We start from the raw sequence: 20,634 nt of genomic DNA on the forward strand, positions 1-20,634 counted from the left end.
CTTGTCGACTGCAACAACTTAGATGCTTATATTACGTACAGAGTGGGTCGCCCGCAGGGCTCATCACTCGATTTTAACTGGCAGAAGATAAATGTAAACGTTTCCGAGAGAAATGCGTCCATTGTGACGATTTGCAGTTACGTCATTTCGAAAACAAATGTATTAAACGTTAGATTTTCTGCGGTTTCTTCTACACATTACCACTTCACGCTTTGTCTTGTGTAATGTGGCTGCCAGAGCTTGGTTCGTGCCAAATCTTATGGTCCTAGGTCAACTAAAAGGCAGCAAAATCGGTCAAAAATTGAGTTTTCAAAAACTAAAACTTGTCTTCCTGTACTCCTTACTTGTCGACTGCAACAACTTAGATGCTTATATTACGTACAGAGTGGTGCGCCCGCAGGGCTCATCACTCGATTTTAACTGCCATAAGAAAAATGTAAACGTTTCCGAGAGAAATGCGTCCATTGTGACGATTTGCAGTTACGTCATTTCGAAACCAAATGTATTTAACGTAAGATTTTCTGCGGTTTCATCTACACATTACCACTTCACGCTTTTTCTTGTGTAATGTGGCTGCCAGAGCTCGGTTCGTGCCAAATCTTAAGGTCCTAGGTCAACTAAAAGGCAGCTAAATCGGTCAAAAATTGAGTTTTCAAAAACTAAAACTTGACTTGCTGTACTCCATACTTGTCGACTGCAACAACTTAGATGCTTATATTACGTACAGAGTGGTGCGCCCGCAGGGCTCATCACTCGATTTTAACTGCCATAAGAAAAATGTAAACGTTTCCGAGAGAAATGCGTGCATTGTGACGATTTGCAGTTACGTCATTTCAAAAACAAATGTATTAAACGTAAGATTTTCTGCGGTTTCTTCTACACATTACCACTTCACGCTTTGTCTTGTGTAATGTGGCTGCCAGAGCTTGGTTCGTGCCAAATCTTAAGGTCCTAGGTCAACTAAAAGGCAGCAAAATCGGTCAAAAATTGAGTTTGCAAAAACTAAAACTTGACTTGCTGTACTCCTTACTTGTCGACTGCAACAACTTAGATGCTTATATTACGTACAGAGTGGTGCGCCCGCAGGGCTCATCACTCGATTTTAACTGCCAGAAGATAAATGTAAACGTTTCCGAGAGAAATGCGTCCATTGTGACGATTTGCAGTTACGTCATTTCGAAACCAAATGTATTTAACGTAAGATTTTCTGCGGTTTCTTCTACACATTACCACTTCACGCTTTTTCTTGTGTAATGTGGCTGCCAGAGCTCGGTTCGTGCCAAATCTTAAGGTCCTAGGTCAACTAAAAGGCAGCAAAATCGGTCAAAAATTGAGTTTTCAAAAACTAAAACTTGACTTGCTGTACTCCATACTTGTCGACTGCAACAACTTAGATGCTTATATTACGTACAGAGTGGTGCGCCCGCAGGGCTCATCACTCGATTTTAACTGCCAGAAGAAAAATGTAAACGTTTCCGAGAGAAATGCTTCCATTGTGACGATTTGCAGTTACGTCATTTCGAAACCAAATGTATTTAACGTAAGATTTTCTGCGGTTTCTTCTACACATTACCACTTCACGCTTTTTCTTGTGTAATGTGGCTGCCAGAGCTCGGTTCGTGCCAAATCTTAAGGTCCTAGGTCAACTAAAAGGCAGCAAAATCGGTCAAAAATTGAGTTTTCAAAAACTAAAACTTGACTTGCTGTACTCCTTACTTGTCGACTGCAACAACTCAGATGCTTATATTACGTACAGAGTGGTGCGCCCGCAGGGCTCATCACTCGATTTTAACTGCCAGAAGATAAATGTAAACGTTTCCGAGAGAAATGCGTCCATTGTGACGATTTGCAGTTACGTCATTTCGAAACCAAATGTATTTAACGTAAGATTTTCTGCGGTTTCTTCTACACATTACCACTTCACGCTTTTTCTTGTGTAATGTGGCTGCCAGAGCTCGGTTCGTGCCAAATCTTAAGGTCCTAGGTCAACTAAAAGGCAGCAAAATCGGTCAAAAATTGAGTTTTCAAAAACTAAAACTTGACTTGCTGTACTCCTTACTTGTCGACTGCAACAACTCAGATGCTTATATTACGTACAGAGTGGTGCGCCCACAGGGCTCATCACTCGATTTTAACTGCCAGAAGATAAATGTAAACGTTTCCGAGAGAAATGCGTCCATTGTGACGATTTGCAGTTACGTCATTTCGAAACCAAATGTATTTAACGTAAGATTTTCTGCGGTTTCTTCTACACATTACCACTTCACGCTTTTTCTTGTGTAATGTGGCTGCCAGAGCTTGGTTCGTGCCAAATCTTAAGGTCCTAGGTCAACTAAAAGGCAGCAAAATAGGTCAAAAATTGAGTTTTCAAAAACTAAAACTTGACTTGCTGTACTCCTTACTTGTCGACTGCAACAACTTGGATGCTTATATTACGTACAGAGTGGGTCGCCCGCAGGGCTCATCACTCGATTTTAACAGCCAGAAGATAAATGTAAACGTTTCCGAGAGAATTGCGTTCATTGTGACGATTTGCAGTTACGTCATTTCGAAACCAAATGTATTTAACGTAAGATTTTCTGCGGTTTCTTCTACACATTACCACTTCACGCTTTTTCTTGTGTAATGTGGCTGCCAGAGCTCGGTTCGTGCCAAATCTTAAGGTCCTAGGTCAACTAAAAGGCAGCAAAATCGGTCAAAAATTGAGTTTTCAAAAACTAAAACTTGACTTGCTGTACTCCTTACTTGTCGACTGCAACAACTTAGATGCTTATATTACGTACAGAGTGGTGCGCCCGCAGGGCTCATCACTCGATTTTAACTGCCAGAAGATGAATGTAAACGTTTCCGAGAGAAATGCGTAGATTGTGACGATTTGCAGTTACGTCATTTCGAAACCAAATGTATTTAACGTAAGATTTTCTGCGGTTTCTTCTACACATTACCACTTCACGCTTTTTCTTGTGTAATGTGGCTGCCAGAGCTTGGTTCGTGCCCAATCTTAAGGTCCTAGGTCAACTAAAAGGCAGCTAAATGGGTCAAAAATTGAGTTTTCAAAAACTAAAACTTGACTTGCAGTACTCTTTACTTGTCGACTGCAACAACTTAGATGCTTATATTACGTACAGAGTGGTGCGCCCGCAGGGCTCATCACTCGATTTTAACTGCCAGAAGATAAATGTAAACGTTTCCGAGAGAAATGCGTCCATTGTGACGATTTGCAGTTACGTCATTTCGAAACCAAATGTATTTAACGTAAGATTTTCTGCGGTTTCTTCTACACATTACCACTTCACGCTTTTTCTTGTGTAAAGTGGCTGCCAGAGCTCGGTTCGTGCCAAATCTTAAGGTCCTAGGTTAACTACAAGGCAGCAAAAGCGGTCAAAAATTGAGTTTTCAAAAACTAAAACTTGACTTGCTGTACTCCTTACTTGTCGACTGCAACAACTTAGATGCTTATATTACGTACAGATTGGTGCGCCCGCAGGGCTCATCACTCGATTTTAACTGCCAGAAGATAAATGTAAACGTTTCCGGGAGAAATGCGTCCATTGTGACGATTTGCAGTTACCTCATTTCGAAACCAAATGTATTTAACGTAAGATTTTCTGCGGTTTCTTCTACACATTACCACTTCACGCTTTTTCTTGTGTAATGTGGCTGCCAGAGCTTGGTTCGTGCCAAATCTTAAGGTCCTAGGTCAACTCAAAGGCAGCAAAATCGGTCAAAAATTGAGTTTTCAAAAACAAAAACTTGACTTGCTGTACTCCTTACTTGTCGACTGCAACAACTTAGATGCTTATATTACGTACAGAGTGGTGCGCCCGCAAGGCTCATCACGCAACTTTAACTGCCAAAAGATAACTGTAAACGTTTCCGAGAGAAATGCGTCCATTGTGACGATTTGCAGTTACGTCATTTCGAAACCAAATGTATTTAACGTAAGATTTTCTGCGGTTTCTTCTACACATTACCACTTCACGCTTTTTCTTGTGTAATGTGGCTGCCAGAGCTTGGTTCGTGCCCAATCTTAAGGTCCTAGGTCAACTAAAAGGCAGCTAAATGGGTCAAAAATTGAGTTTTCAAAAACTAAAACTTGACTTGCAGTACTCTTTACTTGTCGACTGCAACAACTTAGATGCTTATATTACGTACAGAGTGGTGCGCCCGCAGGGCTCATCACTCGATTTTAACTGCCAGAAGATAAATGTAAACGTTTCCGAGAGAAATGCGTCCATTGTGACGATTTGCAGTTACGTCATTTCGAAACCAAATGTATTTAACGTAAGATTTTCTGCGGTTTCTTCTACACATTACCACTTCACGCTTTTTCTTGTGTAAAGTGGCTGCCAGAGCTCGGTTCGTGCCAAATCTTAAGGTCCTAGGTTAACTACAAGGCAGCAAAAGCGGTCAAAAATTGAGTTTTCAAAAACTAAAACTTGACTTGCTGTACTCCTTACTTGTCGACTGCAACAACTTAGATGCTTATATTACGTACAGATTGGTGCGCCCGCAGGGCTCATCACTCGATTTTAACTGCCAGAAGATAAATGTAAACGTTTCCGGGAGAAATGCGTCCATTGTGACGATTTGCAGTTACCTCATTTCGAAACCAAATGTATTTAACGTAAGATTTTCTGCGGTTTCTTCTACACATTACCACTTCACGCTTTTTCTTGTGTAATGTGGCTGCCAGAGCTTGGTTCGTGCCAAATCTTAAGGTCCTAGGTCAACTCAAAGGCAGCAAAATCGGTCAAAAATTGAGTTTTCAAAAACAAAAACTTGACTTGCTGTACTCCTTACTTGTCGACTGCAACAACTTAGATGCTTATATTACGTACAGAGTGGTGCGCCCGCAAGGCTCATCACGCAACTTTAACTGCCAAAAGATAACTGTAAACGTTTCCGAGAGAAATGCGTCCATTGTGACGATTTGCAGTTACGTCATTTCGAAACCAAATGTATTTAACGTAAGATTTTCTGCGGTTTCTTCTACACATTACCACTTCACGCTTTTTCTTGTGTAATGTGGCTGCCAGAGCTCGGTTCGTGCCAAATCTTAAGGTCCTAGGTCAACTAAAAGGCAGCAAAATCGGTCAAAAATTGAGTTTTCAAAAACTAAAACTTGACTTGCTGTACTCCTTACTTGTGGACTGCAACAACTTAGATGCTTATATTACGTACAGAGTGGTGCGCCCGCAGGGCTCATCACTCGATTTTAACTGCCAGAAGATAAATGTAAACGTTTCCGAGAGAAATGCGTCCATTGTGACGATTTGCAGTTACGTCATTTCGAAACCAAATGTATTTAACGTAAGATTTTCTGCGGTTTCTTCTACACATTACCACTTCACGCTTTTTCTTGTGTAATGTGGCTGCCAGAGCTTGGTTCGTGCCAAATCTTAAGGTCCTAGGTCAACTCAAAGGCAGCAAAATCGGTCAAAAATTGAGTTTTCAAAAACAAAAACTTGACTTGCTGTACTCCTTACTTGTCGACTGCAACAACTTAGATGCTTATATTACGTACAGAGTGGTGCGCCCGCAAGGCTCATCACGCAACTTTAACTGCCAAAAGATAACTGTAAACGTTTCCGAGAGAAATGCGTCCATTGTGACGATTTGCAGTTACGTCATTTCGAAACCAAATGTATTTAACGTAAGATTTTCTGCGGTTTCTTCTACACATTACCACTTCACGCTTTTTCTTGTGTAATGTGGCTGCCAGAGCTTGGTTCGTGCCAAATCTTAAGGTCCTAGGTCAAATCAAAGGCAGCAAAATCGGTCAAAAATTGAGTTTTCAAAAACAAAAACTTGACTTGCTGTACTCCTTACTTGTCGACTGCAACAACTTAGATGCTTATATTACGTACAGAGTGGTGCGCCCGCAAGGCTCATCACGCAACTTTAACTGCCAAAAGATAACTGTAAACGTTTCCGAGAGAAATGCGTCCATTGTGACGATTTGCAGTTACGTCATTTCGAAACCAAATGTATTTAACGTAAGATTTTCTGCGGTTTCTTCTACACATTACCACTTCACGCTTTTTCTTGTGTAATGTGGCTGCCAGAGCTCGGTTCGTGCCAAATCTTAAGGTCCTAGGTCAACTAAAAGGCAGCAAAATCGGTCAAAAATTGAGTTTTCAGAAACTAAAACTTGACTTGCTGTACTCCTTACTTGTCGACTGCAACAACTTAGATGCTTATATTACGTACAGAGTGGTGCGCCCGCAGGGCTCATCACTCGATTTTAACTGCCAGAAGATAAATGTAAACGTTTCCGAGAGAAATGCGTCCATTGTGACGATTTGCAGTTACGTCATTTCGAAACCAAATGTATTTAACGTAAGATTTTCTGCGGTTTCTTCTACACATTACCACTTCACGCTTTTTCTTGTGTAATGTGGCTGCCAGAGCTTGGTTCGTGCCAAATCTTAAGGTCCTAGGTCAACTCAAAGGCAGCAAAATCGGTCAAAAATTGAGTTTTCAAAAACTAAAACTTGACTTGCTGTACTCCTTACTTGTCGACTGCAACAACTTAGATGCTTATATTACATACAGAGTGGTGCGCCCGCAAGGCTCATCACGCAACTTTAACTGCCAAAAGATAACTGTAAACGTTTCCGAGAGAAATGCGTCCATTGTGACGATTTGCAGTTACGTCATTTCGAAACCAAATGTATTTAACGTAAGATTTTCTGCGGTTTCTTCTACACATTACCACTTCACGCTTTTTCTTGTGTAATGTGGCTGCCAGAGCTTGGTTCGTGCCAAATCTTAAGGTCCTAGGTCAACTCAAAGGCAGCAAAATCGGTCAAAAATTGAGTTTTCAAAAACTAAAACTTGACTTGCTGTACTCCTTACTTGTCGACTGCAACAACTTAGATGCTTATATTACATACAGAGTGGTGCGCCCGCAAGGCTCATCACGCAACTTTAACTGCCAAAAGATAACTGTAAACGTTTCCGAGAGAAATGCGTCCATTGTGACGATTTGCAGTTACGTCATTTCGAAACCAAATGTATTTAACGTAAGATTTTCTGCGGTTTCTTCTACACATTACCACTTCACGCCTTTTCTTGTGTAATGTGGCTGCCAGAGCTCGGTTCGTGCCAAATCTTAAGGTCCTAGGTCAACTAAAAGGCAGCAAAGTCGGTCAAAAATTGAGTTTTCAGAAACTAAAACTTGACTTGCTGTACTCCTTACTTGTCGACTGCAACAACTTAGATGCTTATATTACGTACAGAGTGGTGCGCCCGCAAGGCTCATCACGCAACTTTAACTGCCAAAAGATAACTGTAAACGTTTCCGAGAGAAATGCGTCCATTGTGACGATTTGCAGTTACGTCATTTCGAAACCAAATGTATTTAACGTAAGATTTTCTGCGGTTTCTTCTACACATTACCACTTCACGCTTTTTCTTGTGTAATGTGGCTGCCAGAGCTCGGTTCGTGCCAAATCTTAAGGTCCTAGGTCAACTAAAAGGCAGCAAAATCGGTCAAAAATTGAGTTTTCAGAAACTAAAACTTGACTTGCTGTACTCCTTACTTGTCGACTGCAACAACTTAGATGCTTATATTACGTACAGAGTGGTGCGCCCGCAAGGCTCATCACGCAACTTTAACTGCCAAAAGATAACTGTAAACGTTTCCGAGAGAAATGCGTCCATTGTGACGATTTGCAGTTACGTCATTTCGAAACCAAATGTATTTAACGTAAGATTTTCTGCGGTTTCTTCTACACATTACCACTTCACGCTTTTTCTTGTGTAATGTGGCTGCCAGAGCTCGGTTCGTGCCAAATCTTAAGGTCCTAGGTCAACTAAAAGGCAGCAAAATCGGTCAAAAATTGAGTTTTCAGAAACTAAAACTTGACTTGCTGTACTCCTTACTTGTCGACTGCAACAACTTAGATGCTTATATTACGTACAGAGTGGTGCGCCCGCAAGGCTCATCACGCAACTTTAACTGCCAAAAGATAACTGTAAACGTTTCCGAGAGAAATGCGTCCATTGTGACGATTTGCAGTTACGTCATTTCGAAAACAAATGTATTTAACGTAAGATTTTCTGCGGTTTCTCCTACACATTACCACTTCACGCTTTTTCTTGTGTAATGTGGCTGCCACAGCTTCGTTCGTGCCAAATCTTAAGGTCCTAGGTCAATTAAAGGCAGCAAAATCGGTCAAAAGTTGAGTTTTCAAAAACTAAAACTTGACTTGCTGTACTCCTTACTTGTCGACTGCAACACTTTAGATGCATATATTACGTACAGAGTGGTGCGCCCGCAGGGCTCATCACTCGATTTTAACTGCCAGAAGATAAATATAAACGTTTCCGAGAGAAATGCGTCCATTGTGACGATTTGCAGTTACGTCATTTCGAAACCAAATGTATTTAACGTAAGATTTTCTGCGGTTTCTTCTACACATTACCACTTCACGCTTTTTCTTGTGCAATGTGGCTGCCAGAGCTCGGTTCGTGCCAAATCTTAAGGTCCTAGGTCAACTAAAAGGCAGCAAAATCGGTCAAAAATTGAGTTTTCAAAAACTAAAACTTGACTTGCTGTACTCCTTACTTGTCGACTGCAACAACTTAGATGCTTATATTACGTACAGAGTGGTGCGCCCGCAGGGCTCATCACTCGATTTTAACTGCCAGAAGATAAATGTAAACGTTTGCGAGAGAAATGCGTCCATTGTGACGATTTGCAGTTACGTCATTTCGAAACCAAATGTATTTAACGTAAGATTTTCTGCGGTTTCTTCTACACATTACCACTTCACGCTTTTTCTTGTGTAATGTGGCTGCCAGGGCTCGGTTCGTGCCAAATCTTAAGGTCCTAGGTCAACTAAAAGGCAGCAAAATCGGTCAAAAATTGAGTTTTCAAAAACTAAAACTTGACTTGCTGTACTCCTTACTTGTCGACTGCAACAACTTAGATGCTTATATTACGTACAGAGTGGTGCGCCCGCAGGGCTCATCACTCGATTTTAACTGCCAGAAGATAACTGTAAACGTTTCCGAGAGAAATGCGTCCATTGTGACGATTTGCAGTTACGTCATTTCGAAACCAAATGTATTTAACGTAAGATTTTCTGCGGTTTCTTCTACACATTACCACTTCACGCTTTTTCTTGTGCAATGTGGCTGCCAGAGCTCGGTTCGTGCCAAATCTTAAGGTCCTAGGTCAACTAAAAGGCAGCAAAATCGGTCAAAAATTGAGTTTTCAAAAACTAAAACTTGACTTGCTGTACTCCTTACTTGTCGACTGCAACAACTTAGATGCTTATATTACGTACAGAGTGGTGCGCCCGCAGGGCTCATCACTCGATTTTAACTGCCAGAAGATAAATGTAAACGTTTGCGAGAGAAATGCGTCCATTGTGACGATTTGCAGTTACGTCATTTCGAAACCAAATGTATTTAACGTAAGATTTTCTGCGGTTTCTTCTACACATTACCACTTCACGCTTTTTCTTGTGTAATGTGGCTGCCAGAGCTTGGTTCGTGCCAAATCTTAAGGTCCTAGGTCAACTCAAAGGCAGCAAAATCGGTCAAAAATTGAGTTTTCAAAAACTAAAACTTGACTTGCTGTACTCCTTACTTGTCGACTGCAACAACTTAGATGCTTATATTACATACAGAGTGGTGCGCCCGCAAGGCTCATCACGCAACTTTAACTGCCAAAAGATAACTGTAAACGTTTCCGAGAGAAATGCGTCCATTGTGACGATTTGCAGTTACGTCATTTCGAAACCAAATGTATTTAACGTAAGATTTTCTGCGGTTTCTTCTACACATTACCACTTCACGCCTTTTCTTGTGTAATGTGGCTGCCAGAGCTCGGTTCGTGCCAAATCTTAAGGTCCTAGGTCAACTAAAAGGCAGCAAAGTCGGTCAAAAATTGAGTTTTCAGAAACTAAAACTTGACTTGCTGTACTCCTTACTTGTCGACTGCAACAACTTAGATGCTTATATTACGTACAGAGTGGTGCGCCCGCAAGGCTCATCACGCAACTTTAACTGCCAAAAGATAACTGTAAACGTTTCCGAGAGAAATGCGTCCATTGTGACGATTTGCAGTTACGTCATTTCGAAACCAAATGTATTTAACGTAAGATTTTCTGCGGTTTCTTCTACACATTACCACTTCACGCTTTTTCTTGTGTAATGTGGCTGCCAGAGCTCGGTTCGTGCCAAATCTTAAGGTCCTAGGTCAACTAAAAGGCAGCAAAATCGGTCAAAAATTGAGTTTTCAGAAACTAAAACTTGACTTGCTGTACTCCTTACTTGTCGACTGCAACAACTTAGATGCTTATATTACGTACAGAGTGGTGCGCCCGCAAGGCTCATCACGCAACTTTAACTGCCAAAAGATAACTGTAAACGTTTCCGAGAGAAATGCGTCCATTGTGACGATTTGCAGTTACGTCATTTCGAAACCAAATGTATTTAACGTAAGATTTTCTGCGGTTTCTTCTACACATTACCACTTCACGCTTTTTCTTGTGTAATGTGGCTGCCAGAGCTCGGTTCGTGCCAAATCTTAAGGTCCTAGGTCAACTAAAAGGCAGCAAAATCGGTCAAAAATTGAGTTTTCAGAAACTAAAACTTGACTTGCTGTACTCCTTACTTGTCGACTGCAACAACTTAGATGCTTATATTACGTACAGAGTGGTGCGCCCGCAAGGCTCATCACGCAACTTTAACTGCCAAAAGATAACTGTAAACGTTTCCGAGAGAAATGCGTCCATTGTGACGATTTGCAGTTACGTCATTTCGAAAACAAATGTATTTAACGTAAGATTTTCTGCGGTTTCTCCTACACATTACCACTTCACGCTTTTTCTTGTGTAATGTGGCTGCCACAGCTTCGTTCGTGCCAAATCTTAAGGTCCTAGGTCAATTAAAGGCAGCAAAATCGGTCAAAAGTTGAGTTTTCAAAAACTAAAACTTGACTTGCTGTACTCCTTACTTGTCGACTGCAACACTTTAGATGCATATATTACGTACAGAGTGGTGCGCCCGCAGGGCTCATCACTCGATTTTAACTGCCAGAAGATAAATATAAACGTTTCCGAGAGAAATGCGTCCATTGTGACGATTTGCAGTTACGTCATTTCGAAACCAAATGTATTTAACGTAAGATTTTCTGCGGTTTCTTCTACACATTACCACTTCACGCTTTTTCTTGTGCAATGTGGCTGCCAGAGCTCGGTTCGTGCCAAATCTTAAGGTCCTAGGTCAACTAAAAGGCAGCAAAATCGGTCAAAAATTGAGTTTTCAAAAACTAAAACTTGACTTGCTGTACTCCTTACTTGTCGACTGCAACAACTTAGATGCTTATATTACGTACAGAGTGGTGCGCCCGCAGGGCTCATCACTCGATTTTAACTGCCAGAAGATAAATGTAAACGTTTGCGAGAGAAATGCGTCCATTGTGACGATTTGCAGTTACGTCATTTCGAAACCAAATGTATTTAACGTAAGATTTTCTGCGGTTTCTTCTACACATTACCACTTCACGCTTTTTCTTGTGTAATGTGGCTGCCAGGGCTCGGTTCGTGCCAAATCTTAAGGTCCTAGGTCAACTAAAAGGCAGCAAAATCGGTCAAAAATTGAGTTTTCAAAAACTAAAACTTGACTTGCTGTACTCCTTACTTGTCGACTGCAACAACTTAGATGCTTATATTACGTACAGAGTGGTGCGCCCGCAGGGCTCATCACTCGATTTTAACTGCCAGAAGATAACTGTAAACGTTTCCGAGAGAAATGCGTCCATTGTGACGATTTGCAGTTACGTCATTTCGAAACCAAATGTATTTAACGTAAGATTTTCTGCGGTTTCTTCTACACATTACCACTTCACGCTTTTTCTTGTGCAATGTGGCTGCCAGAGCTCGGTTCGTGCCAAATCTTAAGGTCCTAGGTCAACTAAAAGGCAGCAAAATCGGTCAAAAATTGAGTTTTCAAAAACTAAAACTTGACTTGCTGTACTCCTTACTTGTCGACTGCAACAACTTAGATGCTTATATTACGTACAGAGTGGTGCGCCCGCAGGGCTCATCACTCGATTTTAACTGCCAGAAGATAAATGTAAACGTTTGCGAGAGAAATGCGTCCATTGTGACGATTTGCAGTTACGTCATTTCGAAACCAAATGTATTTAACGTAAGATTTTCTGCGGTTTCTCCTACACATTACCACTTCACGCTTTTTCTTGTGTAATGTGGCTGCCACAGCTTCGTTCGTGCCAAATCTTAAGCTCCTAGGTCAATTAAAGGCAGCAAAATCGGTCAAAAGTTGAGTTTTCAAAAACTAAAACTTGACTTGCTGTACTCCTTACTTGTCGACTGCAACACTTTAGATGCATATATTACGTACAGAGTGGTGCGCCCGCAGGGCTCATCACTCGATTTTAACTGCCAGAAGATAAATATAAACGTTTCCGAGAGAAATGCGTCCATTGTAACGATTTGCAGTTACGTCATTTCGAAACCAAATGTATTTAACGTAAGATTTTCTGCGGTTTCTTCTACACATTACCACTTCACGCTTTTTCTTGTGCAATGTGGCTGCCAGAGCTCGGTTCGTGCCAAATCTTAAGGTCCTAGGTCAACTAAAAGACAGCAAAATCGGTCAAAAATTGAGTTTTCAAAAACTAAAACTTGACTTGCTGTACTCCTTACTTGTCGACTGCAACAACTTAGATGCTTATATTACGTACAGAGTGGTGCGCCCGCAAGGCTCATCACTCGATTTTAACTGCCAGAAGATAAATGTAAACGTTTGCGAGAGAAATGCGTCCATTGTGACGATTTGCAGTTACGTCATTTCGAAACCAAATGTATTTAACGTAAGATTTTCTGCGGTTTCTCCTACACATTACCACTTCACGCTTTTTCTTGTGTAATGTGGCTGCCACAGCTTCGTTCGTGCCAAATCTTAAGCTCCTAGGTCAATTAAAGGCAGCAAAATCGGTCAAAAGTTGAGTTTTCAAAAACTAAAACTTGACTTGCTGTACTCCTTACTTGTCGACTGCAACACTTTAGATGCATATATTACGTACAGAGTGGTGCGCCCGCAGGGCTCATCACTCGATTTTAACTGCCAGAAGATAAATATAAACGTTTCCGAGAGAAATGCGTCCATTGTAACGATTTGCAGTTACGTCATTTCGAAACCAAATGTATTTAACGTAAGATTTTCTGCGGTTTCTTCTACACATTACCACTTCACGCTTTTTCTTGTGCAATGTGGCTGCCAGAGCTCGGTTCGTGCCAAATCTTAAGGTCCTAGGTCAACTAAAAGACAGCAAAATCGGTCAAAAATTGAGTTTTCAAAAACTAAAACTTGACTTGCTGTACTCCTTACTTGTCGACTGCAACAACTTAGATGCTTATATTACGTACAGAGTGGTGCGCCCGCAAGGCTCATCACTCGATTTTAACTGCCAGAAGATAAATGTAAACGTTTGCGAGAGAAATGCGTCCATTGTGACGATTTGCAGTTACGTCATTTCGAAACCAAATGTATTTAACGTAAGATTTTCTGCGGTTTCTCCTACACATTACCACTTCACGCTTTTTCTTGTGTAATGTGGCTGCCACAGCTTCGTTCGTGCCAAATCTTAAGGTCCTAGGTCAATTAAAGGCAGCAAAATCGGTCAAAAGTTGAGTTTTCAAAAACTAAAACTTGACTTGCTGTACTCCTTACTTGTCGACTGCAACACTTTAGATGCATATATTACGTACAGAGTGGTGCGCCCGCAGGGCTCATCACTCGATTTTAACTGCCAGAAGATAAATATAAACGTTTCCGAGAGAAATGCGTCCATTGTAACGATTTGCAGTTACGTCATTTCGAAACCAAATGTATTTAACGTAAGATTTTCTGCGGTTTCTTCTACACATTACCACTTCACGCTTTTTCTTGTGCAATGTGGCTGCCAGAGCTCGGTTCGTGCCAAATCTTAAGGTCCTAGGTCAACTAAAAGACAGCAAAATCGGTCAAAAATTGAGTTTTCAAAAACTAAAACTTGACTTGCTGTACTCCTTACTTGTCGACTGCAACAACTTAGATGCTTATATTACGTACAGAGTGGTGCGCCCGCAAGGCTCATCACTCGATTTTAACTGCCAGAAGATAAATGTAAACGTTTGCGAGAGAAATGCGTCCATTGTGACGATTTGCAGTTACGTCATTTCGAAACCAAATGTATTTAACGTAAGATTTTCTGCGGTTTCTCCTACACATTACCACTTCACGCTTTTTCTTGTGTAATGTGGCTGCCACAGCTTCGTTCGTGCCAAATCTTAAGGTCCTAGGTCAATTAAAGGCAGCAAAATCGGTCAAAAGTTGAGTTTTCAAAAACTAAAACTTGACTTGCTGTACTCCTTACTTGTCGACTGCAACACTTTAGATGCATATATTACGTACAGAGTGGTGCGCCCGCAGGGCTCATCACTCGATTTTAACTGCCAGAAGATAAATGTAAACGTTTGCGAGAGAAATGCGTCCATTGTGACGATTTGCAGTTACGTCATTTCGAAACCAAATGTATTTAACGTAAGATTTTCTGCGGTTTCTTCTACACATTACCACTTCACGCTTTTTCTTGTGTAATGTGGCTGCCAGGGCTCGGTTCGTGCCAAATCTTAAGGTCCTAGGTCAACTAAAAGGCAGCAAAATCGGTCAAAAATTGAGTTTTCAAAAACTAAAACTTGACTTGCTGTACTCCTTACATGTCGACTGCAACAACTTAGATGCTTATATTACGTACAGGGTGGTGCGCCCGCAGGGCTCATCACTCGATTTTAACTGCCAGAAGATAACTGTAAACGTTTCCGAGAGAAATGCGTCCATTGTGACGATTTGCAGTTACGTCATTTCGAAACCAAATGTATTTAACGTAAGATTTTCTGCGGTTTCTTCTACACATTACCACTTCACGCTTTTTCTTGTGTAATGTGGCTGCCAGGGCTCGGTTCGTGCCAAATCTTAAGGTCCTAGGTCAACTAAAAGGCAGCAAAATCGGTCAAAAATTGAGTTTTCAAAAACTAAAAGTTGACTTGCTGTACTCCTTACTTGTCGACTGCAACAACTTAGATGCTTATATTACGTACAGAGTGGTGCGCCCGCAGGGCTCATCACTCGATTTTAACTGCCAGAAGATAACTGTAAACGTTTCCGAGAGAAATGCGTCCATTGTGACGATTTGCAGTTACGTCATTTCGAAACCAAATGTATTTAACGTAAGATTTTCTGCGGTTTCTTCTACACATTACCACTTCACGCTTTTTCTTGTGCAATGTGGCTGCCAGAGCTCGGTTCGTGCCAAATCTTAAGGTCCTAGGTCAACTAAAAGACAGCAAAATCGGTCAAAAATTGAGTTTTCAAAAACTAAAACTTGACTTGCTGTACTCCTTACTTGTCGACTGCAACAACTTAGATGCTTATATTACGTACAGAGTGGTGCGCCCGCAAGGCTCATCACTCGATTTTAACTGCCAGAAGATAAATATAAACGTTTGCGAGAGAAATGCGTCCATTGTGACGATTTGCAGTTACGTCATTTCGAAACCAAATGTATTTAACGTAAGATTTTCTGCGGTTTCTTCTACACATTACCACTTCACGCTTTTTCTTGTGTAATGTGGCTGCCAGGGCTCGGTTCGTGCCAAATCTTAAGGTCCTAGGTCAACTAAAAGGCAGCAAAATCGGTCAAAAATTGAGTTTTCAAAAACTAAAACTTGACTTGCTGTACTCATTACTTGTCGACTGCAACAACTTAGATGCTTATATTACGTACAGAGTGGTGCGCCCGCAGGGCTCATCACTCGATTTTAACTGCCAGAAGATAAATGTAAACGTTTGCGAGAGAAATGCGTCCATTGTGACGATTTGCAGTTACGTCATTTCGAAACCAAATGTATTTAACGTAAGATTTTCTGCGGTTTCTCCTACACATTACCACTTCACGCTTTTTCTTGTGTAATGTGGCTGCCACAGCTTCGTTCGTGCCAAATCTTAAGGTCCTAGGTCAATTAAAGGCAGCAAAATCGGTCAAAAGTTGAGTTTTCAAAAACTAAAACTTGACTTGCTGTACTCCTTACTTGTCGACTGCAACACTTTAGATGCATATATTACGTACAGAGTGGTGCGCCCGCAGGGCTCATCACTCGATTTTAACTGCCAGAAGATAAATATAAACGTTTCCGAGAGAAATGCGTCCATTGTGACGATTTGCAGTTACGTCATTTCGAAACCAAATGTATTTAACGTAAGATTTTCTGCGGTTTCTTCTACACATTACCACTTCACGCTTTTTCTTGTGCAATGTGGCTGCCAGAGCTCGGTTCGTGCCAAATCTTAAGGTCCTAGGTCAACTAAAAGACAGCAAAATCGGTCAAAAATTGAGTTTTCAAAAACTAAAACTTGACTTGCTGTACTCCTTACTTGTCGACTGCAACAACTTAGATGCTTATATTACGTACAGAGTGGTGCGCCCGCAAGGCTCATCACGCAACTTTAACTGCCAAAAGATAACTGTAAACGTTTCCGAGAGAAATGCGTCCATTGTGACGATTTGCAGTTACGTCATTTCGAAACCAAATGTATTTAACGTAAGATTTTCTGCGGTTTCTTCTACACATTACCACTTCACGCTTTTTCTTGTGCAATGTGGCTGCCAGAGCTCGGTTCGTGCCAAATCTTAAGGTCCTAGGTCAACTAAAAGGCAGCAAAATCGGTCAAAAATTGAGTTTTCAAAAACTAAAACTTGACTTGCTGTACTCCTTACTTGTCGACTGCAACAACTTAGATGCTTATATTACGTACAGAGTGGTGCGCCCGCAGGGCTCATCACTCGATTTTAACTGCCAGAAGATAAATGTAAACGTTTGCGAGAGAAATGCGTCCATTGTGACGATTTGCAGTTACGTCATTTCGAAACCAAATGTATTTAACGTAAGATTTTCTGCGGTTTCTCCTACACATTACCACTTCACGCTTTTTCTTGTGTAATGTGGCTGCCACAGCTTCGTTCGTGCCAAATCTTAAGGTCCTAGGTCAATTAAAGGCAGCAAAATCGGTCAAAAGTTGAGTTTTCAAAAACTAAAACTTGACTTGCTGTACTCCTTACTTGTCGACTGCAACACTTTAGATGCATATATTACGTACAGAGTGGTGCGCCCGCAGATCTCATCACTCGATTTTAACTGCCAGAAGATAAATGTAAACGTTTGCGAGAGAAATGCGTCCATTGTGACGATTTGCAGTTACGTCATTTCGAAACCAAATGTATTTAACGTAAGATTTTCTGCGGTTTCTCCTACACATTACCACTTCACGCTTTTTCTTGTGTAATGTGGCTGCCACAGCTTCGTTCGTGCCAAATCTTAAGGTCCTAGGTCAATTAAAGGCAGCAAAATCGGTCAAAAGTTGAGTTTTCAAAAACTAAAACTTGACTTGCTGTACTCCTTACTTGTCGACTGCAACAACTTAGATGCTTATATTACGTACAGAGTGGTGCGCCCGCAGGGCTCATCACTCGATTTTAACTGCCAGAAGATAAATGTAAACGTTTGCGAGAGAAATGCGTCCATTGTGACGATTTGCAGTTACGTCATTTCGAAACCAAATGTATTTAACGTAAGATTTTCTGCGGTTTCTCCTACACATTACCACTTCACGCTTTTTCTTGTGTAATGTGGCTGCCACAGCTTCGTTCGTGCCAAATCTTAAGGTCCTAGGTCAATTAAAGGCAGCAAAATCGGTCAAAAGTTGAGTTTTCAAAAACTAAAACTTGACTTGCTGTACTCCTTACTTGTCGACTGCAACAACTTAGATGCTTATATTACGTACAGAGTGGTGCGCCCGCAGGGCTCATCACTCGATTTTAACTGCCAGAAGATAAATATAAACGTTTCCGAGAGAAATGCGTCCATTGTGACGATTTGCAGTTACGTCATTTCGAAACCAAATGTATTTAACGTAAGATTTTCTGCGGTTTCTTCTACACATTACCACTTCACGCTTTTTCTTGTGCAATGTGGCTGCCAGAGCTCGGTTCGTGCCAAATCTTAAGGTCCTAGGTCAACTAAAAGGCAGCAAAATCGGTCAAAAATTGAGTTTTCAAAAACTAAAACTTGACTTGCTGTACTCCTTACTTGTCGACTGCAACAACTTAGATGCTTATATTACGTACAGAGTGGTGCGCCCGCAGATCTCATCACTCGATTTTAACTGCCAGAAGATAAATGTAAACGTTTGCGAGAGAAATGCGTCCATTGTGACGATTTGCAGTTACGTCATTTCGAAACCAAATGTATTTAACGTAAGATTTTCTGCGGTTTCTCCTACACATTACCACTTCACGCTTTTTCTTGTGTAATGTGGCTGCCACAGCTTCGTTCGTGCCAAATCTTAAGGTCCTAGGTCAATTAAAGGCAGCAAAATCGGTCAAAAGTTGAGTTTTCAAAAACTAAAACTTGACTTGCTGTACTCCTTACTTGTCGACTGCAACACTTTAGATGCATATATTACGTACAGAGTGGTGCGCCCGCAGGGCTCATCACTCGATTTTAACTGCCAGAAGATAAATATAAATGTTTCCGAGAGAAATGCGTCCATTGTGACGATTTGCAGTTACGTCATTTCGAAACCAAATGTATTTAACGTAAGATTTTCTGCGGTTTCTTCTACACATTACCACTTCACGCTTTTTCTTGTGCAATGTGGCTGCCAGAGCTCGGTTCGTGCCAAATCTTAAGGTCCTAGGTCAACTAAAAGGCAGCAAAATCGGTCAAAAATTGAGTTTTCAAAAACTAAAACTTGACTTGCTGTACTCCTTACTTGTCGACTGCAACAACTTAGATGCTTATATTACGTACAGAGTGGTGCGCCCGCAAGGCTCATCACGCAACTTTAACTGCCAAAAGATAACTGTAAACGTCTCCGAGAGAAATGCGTCCATTGTGACGATTTGCAGTTACGTCATTTCGAAACCAAATGTATTTAACGTAAGATTTTCTGCGGTTTCTTCTACACATTACCACTTCACGCTTTTTCTTGTGTACTGTGGCTGCCAGAGCTTGGTTCGTGCCAAATCTTAAGGTCCTAGGTCAACTCAAAGGCAGCAAAATCGGTCAAAAATTGAGTTTTCAAAAACAAAAGCTTGACTTGCTGTACTCCTTACTTGTCGACTGCAACAACTTAGATGCTTATATTACGTACAGAGTGGTGCGCCCGCAAGGCTCATCACGCAACTTTAACTGCCAAAAGATAACTGTAAACGTTTCCGAGAGAAATGCGTCCATTGTGACGATTTGCAGTTACGTCATTTCGAAACCAAATGTATTTAACGTAAGATTTTCTGCGGTTTCTTCTACACATTACCACTTCACACTTTTTCTTGTGTAATGTGGTTGCCAGAGCTTGGTTCGTGCCAAATCTTAAGGTCCTAGGTCAACTAAAAGGCAGCAAAATCGGTCAAAAATTGAGTTTTCAAAAACAAAAACTTGACTTGCTGTACTCCTTACTTGTCGACTGCAACAACTTAGATGCTTATATTACGTACAGAGTGGTGCTCCCGCAAGGCTCATCACGCCACTTTAACTGCCAAAAGATAAATGTAAACGTTTCCGAGAGAAATGCGTCCATTGTGACGATTTGCAGTTACGTCATTTCGAAACCAAATGTATTTAACGTAAGATTTTCTGCGGTTTCTTCTACACATTACCACTTCACGCTTTTTCTTGTGTAATGTGGCTGCCAGAGCTCGGTTCGTGCCAAATCTTAAGGTCCTAGGTCAACTAAAAGGCAGCAAAATCGGTCAAAAATTGAGTTTTCAAAAACTAAAACTTGACTTGCTGTACTCCTTACTTGTCGACTGCAACAACTTAGATGCTTATATTACGTACAGAGTGGTGCGCCCGCAAGGCTCATCACGCCACTTTAACTGCCAAAAGATAAATGTAAACGTTTCCGAGAGAAATGCGTCCATTGTGACGATTTGCAGTTACGTCATTTCGAAATCAAATGTATTTAACGAAAGATTTTCTGCGGTTTCTCCTACACATTACCACTTCACGCTTTTTCTTGTGTAATGTGGCTGCCACAGCTTCGTTCGTGCCAAATCTTAAGGTCCTAGGTCAATTAAAGGCAGCAAAATCGGTCAAAAGTTGAGTTTTCAAAAACTAAAACTTGACTTGCTGTACTCCTTACTTGTCGACTGCAACACTTTAGATGCATATATTACGTACAGAGTGGTGCGCCCGCAGGGCTCATCACTCGATTTTAACTGCCAGAAGATAAATATAAACGTTTCCGAGAGAAATGCGTCCATTGTGACGATTTGCAGTTACGTCATTTCGAAACCAAATGTATTTAACGTAAGATTTTCTGCGGTTTCTTCTACACATTACCACTTCACGCTTTATCTTGTGTAATGTGGCTGCCAGGGCTCGGTTCGTGCCAAATCTTAAGGTCCTAGGTCAACTAAAAGGCAGCAAAATCGGTCAAAAATTGAGTTTTCAAAAACTAAAACTTGACTTGCTGTACTCCTTACTTGTCGACTGCAACAACTTAGATGCTTATATTACGTACAGAGTGAGGCACCCGCAAGGCTCATCA

This window comes from Schistocerca piceifrons, unplaced genomic scaffold, assembly GCF_021461385.2.
Source record: "Schistocerca piceifrons isolate TAMUIC-IGC-003096 unplaced genomic scaffold, iqSchPice1.1 HiC_scaffold_1872, whole genome shotgun sequence".
NCBI classification, from domain to species: domain Eukaryota; kingdom Metazoa; phylum Arthropoda; class Insecta; order Orthoptera; family Acrididae; genus Schistocerca; species Schistocerca piceifrons.